General features: G+C 36.5%; 1 long non-coding RNA gene across 5 annotated transcripts in view; it reads left to right on the top strand.

The window, feature by feature from the left end:
• Nucleotides 1-19,089, top strand: part of LOC144220853 (uncharacterized) — a 39,679-nt gene that overhangs the window by 2,675 nt on the left and 17,915 nt on the right. For 3 of the 5 annotated variants that reach the window (XR_013331877.1, XR_013331878.1, XR_013331880.1), the window contains exon 2: nt 5,356-5,487. This is a non-coding gene — a long non-coding RNA (uncharacterized LOC144220853). Of the gene's footprint in view, nt 1-5,355; nt 5,488-5,901; nt 5,998-6,946; nt 7,116-19,089 lie in introns of those variants that run through there. The other 2 variants (XR_013331879.1, XR_013331881.1) reach the window with 2 other exon arrangements.

Consider the following 19,089-nt stretch of genomic DNA (forward strand, 5'->3'; position numbering starts at 1 on the left):
AGTGCAGTTAAGAAGAAAGGGAGTTCTGGGAAGGATGAGGAAGAATATAAGCTCCAGGAGAAAGATGCTTATAGAAGTTGTGAGTGGTTGGCACTACAACATACAGATAGTTGTTTGTTGTATTGTCAGTGAAAAGTAGAACAAATTTTATTTTTTTGAAAATGTTTATTTTTGAGAGAGAGAGAGCATGAGTGCATGTGCAAGCAGACACAAGCACTGTCAGCACAGAACTCAACACAGAGCTCGAACTCACGAACTGTGAGATCATGACCGAAGCTGGAATCAGGAGTCAAATGCTTAACCAACCGAACCACCTAGGCACCTCACAAATTTTATTTTTTTAAGTGTATGCTCTTGAAGAAAAGTTGTTTAACCTATTAGAATCCAGAATACTCTGCTCAGAATCAGCTTTTTAGCAATAGTATTAATTAAAATGAAACTAGTCAATTGCTGTTGGTCTTAAAGTCATCTGAGTTCAGAAAAACACTTTAAAGTCTCTGATCTTTAAAAAGTAAAAGGATAAACCATTGATTTACTATAATTGTTCTATTTCAGCTCACCTATTTGTAGTCTGTGATTTAGCAACTCAGAAGTGGGGTTTTTTTCCCCCTTAAGGTGTTTCTTTCAAAGCTTATTAAACTGGTGACTATGGTTCTAACTCACTACACTTAGAAAAATGGGGACTTCAGGGCGCCTGGGTGGCTCAGTTAGTTAAGTATCTGACTTCGGCTCAGGTCATGATCTCACAGTTCATGGGTTCGACCCCTGCATTGGGCTCTGTGCTGACAGCTAGTTCAGAGCCTGGAGCCTGTTTTGGATACTGTGTATCCCTCTCTCTCTGACCCTCCCCTGCTCATGCTGCTTCTCTCTCTCTCAGAAATAAATTTAAAAAACGTTAAAATTTTTTTAAAAAAGAAAAATATGGACTTCAATAAGAGTCTAGTATAAATGATCTAAGAAGCCTCAAATGCTTACTTTTCACAATAGAAAGTCATTTTTTTTCATATATTCATATTAGGCTGCTTCATATTGAAGGGCTCCCGAGTAAGCCACTATGCATAAAAAGTATTTTAAGCCAAAGGCATTTGGGTTCCTGAAATCCCTTATCTGCCTAAAAGCAGAGCCTCATAAGAGAAGTCAACTGTCATTAATCACCGACCAGGACCAGGGGCAACTCTTATCCTCTCTTCTTAGAGACCAAAATCTACACACCCAAGCAGACATTGCCACAAAACTATCATATCTCATATCTATTTTCCTAAAGACCCATTTATCTTTCAAAAAGTCATTTGTTTTTCCTTAAGTACCCTTTTTTCCTCCTCTAAGAAATCATTTGTTCTTCCAAAAGTGTCACTCTGCCCTTCCCCATCCCCAATTAAGATGGGATGTACGCCCCAAATTCAACCACCTCCCTGACTCACCTTTCTTGTGAACTCTCAGGTACGTATATAATTAAGTCTGGTTTTTTTTCTCTTGCTAATCTGTCATTTGTCAGTTTAATTAGAGGCCTTCAAACACTCAACATAGCAGGGTAAAGTTTTTTGGCTTGCTAAGCGTGTTTAATTTTATCAAATTTGAGGCAATCAAAATTAGTATTAAAATGGTGGACATACCCAGACCAGAATTAGAATGATTTTTACCACTATACACTTATTTATGTAATAAAAGATCAACAAATATGAAATGAATTCACTCTGCATAATCAGTAAAACCATATGAGGCATATAGTAGCATCATTACACATCAATGGTGCATTTAGATTTATCACCAATAGTGATTATCTTCCTTCCTTCCTTCCTTCCTTCCTTCCTTCCCTTCCTCCCTTCCTTCCTTCTTTTCCTTTTTAATTTACATCCAAGTTAGTTAGCATATAGTACAATAATAATGTCAGGAGTAGATTCCAGTGATTCATCCCGTATGTATAACTGACTGAGCTATGGATGACCCAGTGCTCATCCCATTAATATCTTTCTTAATTCCCCTCACCCATTTAGCCCATATCCCCACCCCAGCCCTTCCAGCAACCCTCAGTTTGTTCTCTGTATTTAAGGGTCTCTTATGTTTTGCCCCCCTTCTTGTTTTTATATTATTTTTGCTTCCCTTCCCTTATATTCATCGGTTTTGTATCTTAAAGTCCTCATATGAGTGAAGTCAATATGATATTTGTCTTTCTCTGACTAATTTCGCTTAGCATAATACCTTCTAGTTCCATCTACATAGTTGTAAATAGCAAGATTTCATTCTTTTTGACTGCTGAGTAATATTCCACTGTATATCTATACTACATCTTCTTTATCCATTCATCTGCCGATGGACATTTGGGCTGTTTCCATACTTTGGCTATTGTCGATAGTGCTGCTGTAAACAACCAATAGTGACTCTTCAACCATTCAGGGGTCACAAACTGATGTTTTCTTCAGCTGGCACTTTCCTCAGTGCCATGGTATTAAAAGAAAGAGTGAGGAACGCTTGGGTGACTCAGTCAGTTAAGCGTCCAACTTCGGCTCAGGTCATGATCTTATGTTCATGAGTTTGAGCCCTGCATCAGGTTCTGTGCTGACAGCTCAGAGCAGGGAGACTGCTTTGGATTCTGTGTTTTCCTCTCTCTCTGCCTCTCCTCTGCCCATACTCTCTCTCAAGAATAAATTAAAATAAAATAAAAATATAAAATAAAATAAAATAAAGGAACACAATGGATTTTAATACCTTTAGGAGAGACATACACTGTCTGGTTTTACATCATTTCTACCACTCTGTAGTATCCTATAAGTTTATGTCACTCATTTTACATATTTTTAATTCCTTTGTGGCCCCTGATAACCATTGGGCAAGTATTTCCTGATTTTAATCAGATTATGGAAGATAACTATAGGATGTCTTCTAAATTCTGAATATTATTATCCTAAAGAAAGAGATACATCTGAATCCATATCATTACATTTCATTTCAGCAGACTTTTGTTACATCAACATTATACAAAAACAGCGATAATTCCCTTTAACATCAAAAAAATAACCTGAACTTTGATATTAACACCCCTAAAATTTTGGGGGGCTTATAGACTAATGGAGAGGCTGATGAAAGCTATATACCTTCTCTCCAGCAAAATGTATACACTGCCCCTCTCTCCCAAAATATTTTGAAATCAATTTCAAGTTATTTACAGGCTTTCTAAGGCCCACTCATATTTCTTTTTCATAGGTACTTAACATGGTAAAAACTAAACAACTTGTTTAAAAACTGAGCTTTTGAATAAACTACTATCTTAAGTCTGTGTTAGTGTAATGGTGAAATTATGTCAGATCTCCACACTTGTCTCATATTTTTGTCTTCTCAAATTGAATGTTTTATGATACAAATTCTTGGAGAAAGGACTATATCTTTTGTATCTCTCTCCCGATACAAAGCATAATTCCATACCTGGCAACACTACTAATGATACTGTATTCCTAACCTTTAATATTTGATACTGTATTCCTGATCTTAAATATTCCTAATCTTTAATATTTAATATTTAATATCTGGCAGTTGCATGTAGATTGGAAAGTTGGTTATCAGGAATGTGGAATGCTTTAGTGTTTACTGTTGGTGGCAACACAAAACGAACGTCATTATTAAATATATTTTCATAAAAGATGTGGCATTTATATTAATTTAGTTATTACTATTTAAGTACACAGCTTACCATTTGGCAGTTATGCTCTTTTATGCTATATTATGCAAAGTCTGCAGCTATTTTATTTTATTGTGTACATTTCTGCATGATCACATAGACTACTTTGCCATCCTTTCTAGTATTTCTGATAGCTGAATGACAAAGGCAGGTAAAGGCTGCAATAGAAACTTAGGTACATGTTACCTAACAACCACAGAATTGTCATCACATACAAGATACTCTTACTTGGAAAGCTGTGTTGGTATGAAATGATTTATACTCAACGTGTGTGATTTATTAAACCTCCTTTAGGAAGAAGCAGTTCTTACTATAAATCAAGACTTTGCTTAATTCCTTCATACGATAAACACTAGCATGAAGCACTTTTGTTCTTGAAAAAGAACAGATGTAGTAAACATAAAAGTATCTTTGAATTCCAAGAAAAAATTGACATAAACACCCTAATATGCTGCTTTATTTTTACTCATTGTCTGTCTCATTTAATAAGTACCATCAAATGAATCCGGACTTCACAATGTGACAACTGAAAAGTTTAAAAAGCTGACTGCATTATATCGTAAAGAGCTCTGAAAGTTAAATCTAACAAATTGGCTGGTATACATTGTTTATTCAATATTAATTTTATTCCCCTTCCCTTATCAAGGTGATAGAGTAAGAATTTCATACAAAATTTTCAGAGCATTAAAGTCAGACAATATCTTAGAAAAGTAGCTATATAAAAAAATAAATAAATAAATAGATGAATAAATAAATAAGAAAAGTAGCTGTACGATCTTTGTAAATATACATAATTAACATTGTTCTCTGTTAAGTTTTCCCTCCAAATACTGAAATAAACATGTGATTGTTTCCTTTTGTTCAGAAAGTATGACAAAGATTAGGCTTCATCTGTCTGGGCTTATCTTGATTCCTTTCTGTTTGAGGAATTAGATGAGTGTTTTTCAAGCTTTTTAAAAAGAAATTAAAGAAGGGACAAAATATTTAAGCAGCACCAAATTGTGGCTTGCCCTCATTTCTCCCCTTATAAGAATGATTTAGGAAGGCCTTCAGAACGATTGACCATTTAAGCAACATAGACCCTGAAGAATGGCCAAAACAAAGGTAAAGAAAAGGTTAAGGAAAAGAACTTTCTAGAACCACAGAACAGCATGGGCTAAAACACAGGTATGAAAGTCAAAATGTATATACAGAAAATATGAGTTGTGAGAATCATCCTATAGAACAATGGTTGTCAAACTGTGTTCCAAGAAGTCCTAGAGTTTGTGGAGTAAATTAGTGCCATGGGGGAGGGGAAGGGATGCAAGTATGGGATCTTCAGAGAGCTCTTCAACACCTATAACACTGGAGCACTCCCATTTTTGTTTCTTTACATGATGGGGTTCCATATAGAATTCATTTTGAACAAAATTTTCCACACTGAAACAGAGAAAAAAAATCACCTTGGCATTGTTGTTGAAAACTAAATTTAGCTAGCTTAAGCAAAATAAAGATGATTTATTATAAAGATCTGGGCATTTCTCAGAACCGAGTACAAAAACGTGGTCAAGAATTGAGCCTGGCACTCCAAAGACAGGCATGTATAAAGCCTCTGAAGACACTGAATTCAGGGTGTGAAAAAAATCAAAAGTTCAGAGAGCATGCTTTCTCTGTTTCTCAATCTTACTTCTCTCTGTGAACAGGTTTTATAATTATTTTTTCTGCGGAGGAGTTTTATCTGCTACTCTGTCAACATGGTGGGCGGAAGCAGCCAAGTCAACACTACTAATGTTTACATGGTGCGAGGGACTGACTGACTGGAGTTCTGATCACAGGTAAGGAGAGCAGAGAGATTGGAAAAAAAAAAAGACAGAATGAGTGACCTGTAGGACAACATCAACTGGCTACATTTCTGTGTAAATTGGTGTCTCCAAAGGAAGGTGGGAAGAACAGAAAAGTATTGAGGATATAATGGCTGAAAATCTCCACATTTAATCACATTTATAATTAATGGTTCAAAGAAGCTTCATAACCTCAAGCAGTGTGAAAGTAAAGAAAACTGTATTAAGGCATATCATAATCCCATTGTTGAAAATCAAGTCATAAGAAGACAATGTTGAAAACAGCCAGAGAAAAAAGGCAGACTGAATACAAAGGGCAAAAGCCAAACAAATAAAAAAAAATAATGGCAGACTGGTCAGAAGCACAATAGAGCTGTATCTTTATGTTTTAATGTTTATTTTTGACAGAGAGAGACAGAGTATGAGCAAAGGAGAGGCAGAGAGAGGGAAAGACACAGAATCCGAAGCAGGCTCCAGGCTCTGAGTTGTCAGCACAGAGCCCAACCTGAGGCTCCAGTGGTGAGATCATGACCTGAGCCGAAGTTGGACACTTAACCGACTGAGCCACCCAGGCGCCCCGAGAGCAGTATCTTTAAGTACTTTAAAAAAAGAAAAAAAAAACCTTTTATCCTAGAATTCTGTATACAGCAAAAATAAAATATATTTGTTTTCCAAAAATAAAAGTGAAATAAAAACCTTCTTAGACAAAAAAATGCTTCGAGAATTCATCACCAGTAAACCTTCAGTACAAGGAATGTTGAGGTGAGTTTGTGAAAAGGAAGGAAAATTATATCAGAGAGAAATATAAATCCTTACCAAAAAAATGAGGAACACCAGAAATGGTAAATATCTGGGTAAATATAANGCAGTATCTTTAAGTACTTTAAAAAAAAGAAAAAAAAAACCCTTTTATCCTAGAATTCTGTATAGAGCAAAAATAAAATATATTTGTTTTCCAAAAATAAAAGTGAAATAAAAACCTTCTTAGACAAAAAAATGCTTCGAGAATTCATCACCAGTAAACCTTCAGTACAAGGAATGTTGAGGTGAGTTTGTGAAAAGGAAGGAAAATTATATCAGAGAGAAATATAAATCCTTACCAAAAAAATGAGGAACACCAGAAATGGTAAATATCTGGGTAAATATAAAAAGGTATTTTATCATTTTTAAGTTCTTTTAAAGATACTCAACTATTTAATGCAAAAATAATAATACATTGAAGGATTTAAGCATAGGTAGAAGTAAAATATTTTATAAAATAGGAAAAAGAGAGAAATGGAACTAAATTAACATTTTATACTAAATATAAAATGGTATAATATTACCTATAAAATGTATAATATTAAAGAAGTATATTTTATCCTTAGAATCCTCTTAAATATAAAATAATAAGGTATTACTAATAAGTCAACAATGGAGATAAAACAAAGTCATAAAAATATTCAATCTATAGGTGCCTGGGTGGCTCAGTCGGTTAAGTGCCTGACTTCGGCTCAGGTCATCATCTTACGGTCCATGGGTTGGAGCCCCGCATCGGACTCTCTGATGACAGCTCAGAGCCTGGAGCCTGCTTCGGATTCTGTGTCTCCCTCTCTTTCTGCCCCTTCCCTTCTCATGTTCTGTCTCTCTCTGTCTCTCAAAAATAAATAAATGTTAAAAAACTTTTTTAAAAAATTCAATCTAAAAGAATGAAGAGGTAACTCAATTCGGTTAAGTGAAGGGACTCTTGATGTCCATTCAGATCATGATCCCAGGGTCCTGAGTTTGAGCCCTGCCTTGGGCTCAGCGCAGAGCACAGAGTGGGCTTGAGATCTTCTCTCTCTCCCTTTCTCTCTGACCCTCCCCTGCTTGTTCTCTCCCTCTCTCTCCCTCACTCTCCCTCTCAAAAGAAATAAAATAAAATAAAATAGTTTAGAAGAAAATGAGGAATAAAGGAAAAGGCACTTTGAACAAACAAACCAAACAAGTAGCGGACAGGAGATTTAAAACCAAAATGACTTGGAAAACCTGACAATCTCAAGTATTGGTGAAGATAATGAGGGATTCTCAGCCCCTGTTGCATCTGGGTATGCAAAATAATACAGTCACTTTGGAAAGCAGCTTGGGAGTTTCTTATGAGGTTAAATATACTTATACCATATAACCCAGATTCTATTACGAGGTATTTTCACTCACTTGTGAACATTTGTTGAAGCTTTATTCCTGATAGTCCCTGAGAAAAAGCAACTCAAATTTCCACAACTGGTGAATGGATAAACAAATTGTGGTACATCCATGGAATGAAAATCTACTCAGCTATAAGAGAATAAACTACAAATACAGGCAACAATATGGATGAATCTCATAACCGTTATGCTAAGTAAAGGAAGCCACAGACAGAAGGACTACCTACTATATGGCTCTATTTGTACAAAATGCTCTAAACGGTAAAATTACAAAAACAGAAAGGAGAGCAGTAGTCAACAGCTGCTGGAGGTGGAGGGAAGGGGGCGGCTTTGACTCCAAGTGTGTACCTTGGAACTTCCTGACCCCGAGAGGTTCACTTTAGACTTGAGCTCATTACACTACACAGCCAAGAGTGAAAATCTTCCCCAGACCATTCAGAAACTGTCAGTTTTGGGGGTTGTCTGGGTGGCTTCGTGGGTTAAGTACCTGACTCTTGATTTTGGTTCAGGTCATGGTCTTGCAGTTGGTGAGTTCGAGCCTGGCATCAGGCTCTGCACTGACAGTGTGGAGCCTGCTTGGGATTCTCTCTCTCCCCTTTCTCTCTGCCCCAGTCCTGCTCACTATCTCTCTCACTCTCGCTCTCAAAAATAAATAAGTAAACTTAAGAAATTAAAAAACAAACCTATCAGTTTTATGACTTAATTTTCATTAAAGCTTCTCTGCCAAGAAGTATAAGATTTGTTTTTTTTGCTTGAAAAACTAATTGAAGCTCTTATAGACCAAGGTTACTTTAAACTTGAGTTGTTGACTATAAACAAGAAGCAATCCCTTGAATGCAGTGCATAGACGAAACAATAATACTGAATATAATCCAAAGAATGTGTGAATAAACTGGTATTTCTTCTGAAAAACCTGGTGACAAAAGATTGTATCCAAGCTTGCTGTGAAAGGCAGAATTCTAAGATGGTCTCCAATACTACTGAGTCCTGGTGTTACATACACCCCGCCCCTTATATAATTTTCAGATGTACACATCCAAAAAGTGCCCTAACACGTAAGTGGAAGGGATTTGGGGGATGTGTACGCAAGGCCCAATGAACGCGATAGGATAACACTCCAGCAATTAAGGTACTGATCAGTTGACACTGAGTTAATAAAAAGAAAGATCGGCATGTCTGGATCTGATATAATCAAAGAGGCCCTTTAAAAGGACGTGAAGTCTAAGAGAGCTATTTTCCTGCTGGCCATAAAGAGTGAGCCACCCTGAGTCCTACAACTGCAAGGAAATGAATTCTATCAAAAACTACATAAGCTTGGAAGAAGAGATTTGTGAGGCTCAGATAAGACTCTGGCCTCTAGCTGACACCTTGATTGCAGCTTTGCAGGCCCTGAACAGAGAATATACAGTAATGAGCTTGAGACCTACAAAAACTGAGATAATAAATGGATATTGTTTATTTTAAGCTGCTAAGTGTGGTAATTTGTTACATAGCAATGGAAAACTAATAAGTCCATGCAAAGGAGATGCTGAAGTTCCATTCTGCTAATTATGACACAGACTCTCAATAAAACATCTCCCTGTTACCAGTGCTAGTTGTCTGCTTGTAGTGATGAGAAATTCCTCACTATACACAGTAAGCAGGAGCATCTGGAGAGGAAACTGTCAAGGACCTCGTGTGTGACACTCTTTCCCTTCAAGTAAAAAGATGTATAGGTAAAAAGTTATATCTTACCTCTCCAACTAGATTGTACATTCCATTTGAGAGGAGCACATGGTTTATATTTTTTGTAACCATTTCAAAAGTATTTATACTTTTTTTGAAAGTCTATACAGTGTATGATAGAAAAACAAATGATATATTTTTAATTGGTGAATCTTTCACCAATTCTCCAAAGATGGTTAATATAATTTAGCTAAAATATTTACTTCTGTGACTTTCAGTTTCAAGATTCTGACTAATATGCACTCAACTGTAATGCCATTACCTTTTCTGTCTCTAAACACTCTTTATTCACAAAAGGAATGGTAAGTATCAGTTACTTTTAGCCCAATAATTATTAGTAGTTACAAAAGTTTTTAACTTCCACAGCAAGTAGCATTAACACAATGCTTATAATATGCACATAATTAATATCCACACCATAATCATCAATTGGTACATATCCCTAATTCATAGAAGAGAACAGAAAGGATGTCTCCCTTATTATTGACTAGATCTCTAAGAAAACTATTTTCTCTAATAGAGTTTTTCTCTTGTTTTTTTAAAAATGTTTATTTATTTTTTGAGGGACAGAGAGAGACAGAGACACAGAATCCGAAGCAGGCTCCAGGCTCTATGCTGTCAGTACAGAGCCTGGCATGGGGCTCAAACCCAGGAGCTGTGAAATCATGACCTGAGCTGAAGTCATATGCTTAAGTGACTGAGCCACCCAGGTGCCCCTCTGATCACGTTTTTCAAAAACTGGATCTCTAAACTTTTTAATTTGCATACATGAATCCGTAAGATAGTTTCAAGCACATATCCTGAGTACATGTATTTGTTTATATGTTATAAAGAAATACATTCCTATAGTCTTACATTACAAAGATGATAATAGAATTTTTTGTGAAAAACAACTGAGGGGCCGCCTGGGTAGCTTAGTTGGTTAAGCATCGGGCTTAGGCTCAGGTCATGGTCTCACAATAAGTGAGTTCAAGCCCCAAATCAGGCTCTGTGCTGTCAGCACAGCACCCACTTTGGATCCTCTGTCCCCCTCTCCTTCTACCCCTGCCCTGCCCATTCTCTTTCTCTTTCAAAATAAATAAATACACTTGAAAATTTTTAATAAAAATTTTTAAAATAAAAAATGAACCGAGGATAACATAAATATCATTTTAACAACCATATTAATTTAAATAGGAACAAAATACTTTTTTAAAAAAATAAACAATATACATTATGCTCTACAGGGTAAAATTAATATCTAAAATGCCTCATTTATTAATACATTCTGGCCTAGAACTTTGTAATTAAGAAATTTGTGTGTCTGGGTTCAAATTCGGTTTACTAAGATATTTGGGTTTAAAAGCCCATCTTGGCTGACAAAAAAAAAAAATCCAGGTGGAAAAAAAATGTGGTTTTTGATTTTGCTTACCAAATTATTCTACTCATTTCTCTCTGTTCACTAAAGATTTTTGCTGAAATTCAAGGAAATGTTAATCTTCCCCAGATTCTGTCAGTTTTTCTTGTAAACTAATAAAGTGTTAATTTTATCTTTTCTTTAATATAATTCATCGTCAAGTTAGCTAACACACAGTGTGTACAGTGTGCTCTTGATTTGGGGGGTAGATTCCAGTGATGTATCGATTGCATACGACACCCAGTGCTCATCCCACCAAGTGCCCTCCTCAGTGCCCCTCACCCATTTTCCCCTCCCCCACCCCACATCCCATCAACCCTCTCTTTGTTCTTTGTATTTAAGAGTCTCTTATGGATCATCATGCCTCCCTCTCTGGTTGAAACTATTTTTCTCCTTCCCTCCCCCATGGTCTTCTGTGAAGTTTCTCAAGTTTCGCATATGAGTGAAAACATATGGTATCTGTCTTTCTCTGACTGACTTCATTCACTTAGCATAACACTCTCCAGTTCCATCCACGTTGTTGCAGATGCCAGGATTTCATTCTTTCTCATTGCCGAGTAGTATTCCGTTATACATAGAAACCACAACTTCTTGATCCATTCATCAGTTGATGGACAGTTAGGTTCTTTCCATAATTTGGCTGTTGTTGAGAGTGCTGCTGTGAACATTGGGGTACATGTGCCCCTATGCATCAGCACCCCTGTATTCTTTGGATAAATTCTTAGTAGTGCTATTGCTGGGTCATTGGATAGTTCTATTTTTATTTTTTTGAGGAAACCCCACACTGTTTTCCAGATTGGCTGTACCAGTTTGCATTCTCACCAGCAGTGCATTTCTATACATCAATAATGAAGCAACAGAAAGAAAAATCAAGAAATCGATCCCATTTACAATTGCACCAAGAACCATGAAATACCTAGGAATAAACCTAACCAAAGATATAAAAGATCTGTATGCCGAAAACTATAGAAAACTTATGCAAGAAATTATATAGTTAAACAACAATTCAAAATATACCCAAACCCCTTTGAAAATGTTTTTTAGGGGCACCTGGGTGGCTCAGTTATTTGGGCATCCGACTTCAGCTCAAGTAATATCTCACGTCTCGTCGGTTTGTTGGGCTCTGTGCTGACAGCTCTGAGCTTAGAACTTGCTTTGGATTCTGTGTCTCCCTCTCTCTCTTCACCTTCTCCCACCCTTGTACTCTGTCTCTCTCAAAAATAAATAGTTAAAAAGTTTTTGAAAGTAGGCTCTTTTTAATATTTTATTTTTTAAGTAAAATGAGGGTCTTGAACTTACAACCCTGAGATCAAGAGTTGTATGTTCTGCTGACTGACCCAGCCAGCAGCCCCTCCTTTTTGAAGATTGTTAATCAAAGTAGAATATTTGAGGGGCACCTGGGTGGCTCAGTCGGTTAAGCGTCCGACTTCAGCTCAGGTCTTGATCTCACGGTTCGTGGGTTCGAGCCCCGCGTCAAGCTCTGTGCTGACAGCTAGCTCAGAGCCTGGAGCCTGTTTCAGATTCTGTGTCTCCCTCTCTCTCTGACCCTCCTCTGCTCACACTGTCTCTCTCTCTCTCTCTCTCTCTCTCAGAAATAAATAAAACATTTAAAAAATGTAGAATATTTGAACTCCCTGTTTTTAAGCTCAGATTTTCAGCAACAAAATTACACAGTGACGGAAACATTCATTTTCAATATGCTCTATCCATAGCCTGCATTTCTTGCAGAAAAGAGTTATTTTCTTTTCATTGATCAACTTCTTGGATCTTATTGTTCTTCATTAGATTGGGAAACAGCTTGCACTAAGAGCAGGAAATGTGTGAGCTGTGCCATTCCAGGTAGCTTACTTGTGGTTGCATTAGTTGCAATGTCTTCAATCAATTGTAATTCTTTTTAAGCCATGAGTCCGTTTTCTAAAGGCTGAGGTCAGTGAAAACAAGGGCAGGAAATCCATAAGTCCACCTAAATGAGTCCCAAAGAACTGCTCTGTGTTGTAACAGTACATGAGCCAGACAGAGTGTTGTTATAACCCCTCCTACAGGTTTAAGGCCCATCTCTTCTCCTGCAGTAGGTGACTCATGACTGCCCAGGACCTGGTGTGAGAGCCAGAGTATGTGTAAAGCTTAATGTCATTCTTAGTGTTCAAATTTAAAAAAAAAAAAAAAATCTTTAAAAAATAGAAGTGTTCTAGTAGTTTCCCCCCATCTTCGATAGATGTCTCAAACACCTCATTTAGAAGACTAATGTTTGTCACTTCACCAAGTCCTGGTAGTGGTGATTGTTAGAATTTCAATCCCTGGGTCCCATCCAGAGCTACTGAGTTTGAGCAGCTGGGACAAGGATTAAAGTTTCAAAACAAGCTTTACAGGTGATTGTGATATACCCCAAAGTGACCACTTGCTTCCAATCAGTAAACCAAGCAAAGTAGAGGAAGATGCTTACATCAGAATTAACTGGGATGCCTGTTAAAAATACCTAGACCCTGGATTCTATCCAAGACAAACTAAAACCAGATCTCGAGGGGTAAAACCTGGAATTTCATATTTTTTAAGTGCTTTCTCATGCAGGACCAGGTATAGAAACCTCAGCAGTTTATATAGTTGAAATGAGCTCTGTAATACCAACTGACATTTTTCTTATTTTCAAAATTCTTCTGCTAACAAGCTTCTAGAATTCTCTGGGATTCTGTGGTTCTTAAAATGTAGATCCAGGTTCAGAAGCAACAGCATCACCTAGGAACATTAGAGGTACAAATTCTCAGACCCCACCCCTTTCTACTGGATCAGAAGCTTTGGGCGTGGGGCTCAGCAGTCTAAGTTTTAACAAGTCCTGCGTGCAATTCCAATACACATTCATGTTTGAGATCTCTGGTTGAAGTCAAATAATGAAAATTACTTGTCCTTTTCTTTTTTTCTTTCTTTCTTTTCTTTTCTTTTTTTCTGGCAGGCGGGGTGGGGGGAGGTTCTTTATAATATACAATTTGATATTGAAGAAATAACTTTATTCCTTAAAAGTTGTATTATTGGCAGTGAATGAAGCATCGTGTTTTCTCTCAGTGTTTCCCTTTGTGTTGTCTGCTGCAGATGTTGGCAAGAGTCGCACCATTTTATATATTTGCATCAAGGGAGTCTGAGATCAGGGTCGAGGAAATATTTTAAGGTTAAATTCCCACAAATAGTTCCTCCTGAAGACCCTGTGCCAGGCCGTGATTTCCCAGCAGATGTTTTCCATTATACAGTTACTGGGTCATGACAGACTTTCCATGGTTTGCAGTTGCCATGGCAACCCCATTTTTTGGTCTGCAGAGAATAGTATACAGCTCAGAGGTGTACGTTTTCTCTTAGTAATGGAAATGTTGATCCATCAAAGAAATGGATTAGTTGACAACTGTACATTTGATAAATCAGCAGTAAATTTGAAGGATCACATTTATTTTATATGCTTTATCCAGTGGACAGGATGCTGTTTCCACTAAATTTTCTAGACAAATAAAGACTGTGTGGTAAGCATACCAGTCTTTGAGACTCTGAAAAGCTGGGGGAAATGTTTCGTTATTATTATAATCCATATTTTACATGTAGGAGGAAATGACTGTAAGGAAAAATAGCCAAAAATGTTAGTGATTCATATTTTCTGTTTTACGTTGATTCTGAGCCTATTTTGCCCTCGGTCACTTACTATAAAAATGAAAGCAAGTAGAAATTTGCAAAACAATGATAATTTAATAACATTGTAGACTTGAAAACGATATATGTAGCATCTAATTTTTTGTAATTTCATCTGGGAACTTGTTATCCAGGGTATCGTTAGGTTTTACATATACAAAAAGGCTATAGGAAAACATTTTCAGAATTAAGGCCCTTTGAAAAATGAACCAATTATCATTTTCAAATTAAATCGAGAAAGTTTTTTTTTTTCTCTACCAGTATATGTCTGGACATGGTAATTGTTCTCTCAAGTATTATTCATAACATACTGAAATCATGTTCTGCTTGGTTTATGACCTATATCAGAATGAAAATCTTTCAAACAGAGGTATTTTAAGTTATGGTAATTACTTTCAGTACTAGGTCCCATGAAGTCTGGGTCAAAGTGTAATGTTCATCCAGTAACTGTGAAATTGAACTCTATTTCTTGTACTACAACAGTGATTGGGGACTGGCTTCATTTTCTACTTTTTTTGGGTAATAGTTTAATATTTTTTGTCTTGGAATAATTATGATTAAATATAATCTGTATATGACCACACTAATAGCAATTGTTCTATTTTAGTCCATTCTTTCTTTTTTGGAATTGCATTCTTTGGTATAACTAGTGAAAATTGGAAATTGTATTCTTTGTCTTAGGTGATATAAAATTCTTTATATTCTTTCACTGGTAAGTTTCTCTGAAATACAGGCTTTGAAAATATTGTGTTTTGGTCATTTTCCTTATATTAGTGGTATGTAACTTGTACTATTTCCTCCTCCTAGATGATGTGCTTCCTGAAGTTCAGTATTACCTCTCTGGTCTGTCTTTACCTCCCTTGTAGTACACATATAGGTGCTCAGTAAATGCTTGTTATAATCAATGAAACACAAAAATTTATCCATCTGTATATTTGACTTAAATGGATGTTAATCCGGTACTGCTTTATACATTAAAATTTTTTTTCCAATATTCTGAAGTGAACATAAATGGTTTTATAATCTAAAAAAAAAACAAATATAAGTTTAAAAAATATATCAGAAATGAAATTCAGTAGCTACTTTTCTATCTAGACATTCTCTCAGTTCCACATCACTTGGTAAATATGACAGTGGTGTTTATATGTATTTCTTGCCCTTTACTGCTTCTGAAATTGTGGATCAAATTTTTGAAGGCAGTAGGTCTGTTTATCCAAGAGAAATTATACGTCTACACTCAAAGGAACCTGAGAGTTCCCCTCTTACCCCATCCCGTTCTACCCCTTTCCATGCACCTCTCATCCTGTCCTATTCCGTGTGTTTGTGCTTAAGGAAAAGGAGAATCATAGGATTTCAGACCTGGAAGGGACCTAAGAGATTCTTAGGTCACAGATTAGAATCTTTAATGCTCCTGGAGCCAGGCAGTGCCACAGGATGTGACGTGGGTTTGCTAGGGACTGTGCTGTCTCAGAGAACAAGCCCCATCTAAATGGAGGAAAGTGAAGACACAGCCCCAGCTAGTTATTGCTAAGTGAGAATGTAGGCCACCTAACCATTTTTTTTCCAAAAAATTTTAAAACTGGATTTTTATGTAAACATCCTAGTTTTTAAATGTTGGTAACTGATATATGCATGCAAATAAAAAAAATACTGCCTGCAAAATATATCTTTTGGCCAAAATTAGGCCATGGGCTGCCAGGTTTCCACTATGGCTACACTATATTCTCATTTCATAGATGAGGAAACTTAAGTTAGACTGATGTAAAAACGTGCTTAAGACCATCTTGGATCTTAGACAAAAACTCCAGTGCTCTTCAGCCATAGATGTTGGTGACTTGATGTACATATTTCCTTACATCAAGAAGGACGTTTGCAAGCATATCCTTTGTGGGAATGGAGTATCTGGAAACCATTTTATATCTTTGATTATGAAGACAAGAAGGCATTTGTTTTGTGGATCAGAAAGTGGAACAATGCTTTCTTAAGTAGGTGATGTTGTCCAACATCTGAAAGGAAGATAGGATAATATTGTTTAATTTGCTTTAATTTTTATTTTCTTTATTTCAGTGAAAGAGTGTGAGTGAAGGAGAGGGGCAAAGAAGAGAGAGTGAGAGAGATAATCTTAAGCAGACTTCATACTCAGTGTGGTGCCTATTGCAGCACTCGATCCCAGGACCCTGGGATCATGACCTGAGCCAAAATCAAGAGTAGGAACCTTAACTGACTGAGCCACCCAGGTGCCGCCATATTATTTAATTTGTATTCATTGCATTTTTTTAGTAGTTCCAAACTCTTGTGCAGTAAAATATAACAATCTCTGAATTTCAGTTAGAGTTTGCTAATGGGAGGCAATTTACATATTCCGTATGACTTCTACATTATTATTTTGATTTAAAGATTGCTTGTAATTTAGAAAAAGAGACAATGATGTCCCAAAACTCCAAGAATGATATCTTTCTCTGTATTTATATTATTACATTGCATTTTGTTTTCTGTTTAAAGTATTCTTTCACTGTATACTCAAGAAACTTCCCGTAGATCTTTGGTGATATGAAACAGACCATTCTTATAAGAAGTAAGGTTTCTATTTCCTTAGATAAAATGTTTGCTACTGATGAGATTTTATATTCAAATGGGGTCCAACATGCATTGCTCCTCGTTCCACAAGCTACACGAGATTGGAAACAGGGTCAACTAGACCAGAAAAGGCTGAAATCTGAAGATGAGAATATGACTGTAAAGATGAAGGAAGGCCTAAATCACAAAATACACTGCAAGGCACCCTTCAAATCTGTAATGAAGATTATTTTGCACATCGGTGATTCTCAGAGCAGATTCCTCATATCATCTGGGAAACTGAAAAAAATACCAGTGTCCAACCAAGAATTCTGACTTAATTAATCTGGAAGCCGGGCACACATATGTCTTAGGCCAATTCATCTTCATGTATTGGGAATAACACATGGTAGAAATAGTGATGGGTTCAGGAGTAGGATAAATCCTTCTCTAAGTCCTTACACCAATCCCTGTCATGTATCACAGGATACCCAGCATCAGTGTGTAGAGAGGAGTGACAAATCCGTCTTGGTCCTGTGTTGTATTTGCAATACAAGGAGTTACGGAGTCATGAGAGGTTGATGAAGATTATGAGGTTAACCACATACCCCAGTCATCTATTTATAATGCTTGTGATGGTTTAAGAACTGGCTGATTGCAAAAGCAATTCTGGAACACAAAGATTAGGTCACAGAGGGAGGTCAAATCCTCTACTGTGGCCACTGCCACAGACCTTGAAGGGTCTGGGGAAAATGAGTCTGCCTGAATCACACTCAGTGGTGAGGCCTTCATTCCTGACTGGAGTTGACCCCACAGAGCTATAGTTCTTAGTGTGCATTTGTTTAAATTCACCAATGCAATCACCTTTCAGAAGTGGGTTAGTCATAGACTCAGAACCCTCATCGTCTATTTCCTCTTCAATGGCCACTCCGATAGCTAAATTTGTGACCCTATAACATCAAAATTCTTATTATCTTATCTAAAGAATAACCAGGACAAATTTCCATGAGATTTTTCTTCCAGGGGAGATGAACTTCAGGGATCCCATGGTGATTTTCTGTGCCAATATTTAAACAGTTGCCACTTACTTGAAGGAAGAGAGAAAGTATGGAGATAGGTAGGTAGGTAGGTAGGTAGGCAGGTAGGTAGGTAGGTAGATACACACATACATATATATGTATAAATTTACATTTAAGTTCTAACCAATTCCCTAATTTACATTTAATTCTCTGAGTACCTTCAGATAGAGGTTTATACAGTAGAGATAACTTTTATAAATCTTAACACTTTACACTTATTTAAGTTTTAATTTTAAAATGGTGTTTTTTTAAAAGAACTTCAGAAAATGTTCAGTATGATGAACTGGAAAGTCATGGATTTTGGAATTTCAGACAGGGTTCAAATTCTAACCTGTCCTTACCCAGCCATGTGACCATTGGCAAGTACTTGGTTTCTTGAGTAGAAATTAGATAAATAGTATCTGTCTCACAAGATTGATCTAAGATTAAAAGAGATAAATTTTGTAAAGATATTGGGACACAGAGGTCCTTAATATATCAACACATCTGAATTCACTTCCTCCCTTACTTCAGAGTCTCTTCTGATGGCCCTTCATGCACAGGCCTATGTATTTATATTGATGCTAATCAGGTTTCACAAATGGATCTCTTTTTCACTTCATTCAATAATTTACTATAAATATGGGCCTGTATTAACATAGTCCATACAACTTAACAGGCCAGCTAGTATTTCATGGCATTAAACACTAGTTTCCTTGGAAAATCATTTATTGTTGGACATTTATTTTCAAATTTTCCCTTTCATAACAGCTTTGCATGAAAAGCTTGGAACAAATTACTTGTTTGCTTTTAGATTATTTTCTAGGAGTATATTCCCCAAAGTGAAATTACTAGGTCAAAGGAAAGAAACCATTATATAGTTTTTGTCACAAGTAGCTCTGAAGAAAATTTGAACCAATTTACAATGTCACTTAAAATATATAAGCATACCTTTTTACCTTAACCTGTCACCAATGGACCTTTAGTGCTTTTGCTAGTTTAATGGGTACATACTAGTAACTTAAACTTG

Source organism: Crocuta crocuta, unplaced genomic scaffold, assembly GCF_008692635.1.
Source record: "Crocuta crocuta isolate KB4526 unplaced genomic scaffold, BGI_CrCroc_1.0 scaffold219, whole genome shotgun sequence".
Lineage (NCBI taxonomy): Eukaryota > Metazoa > Chordata > Mammalia > Carnivora > Hyaenidae > Crocuta > Crocuta crocuta.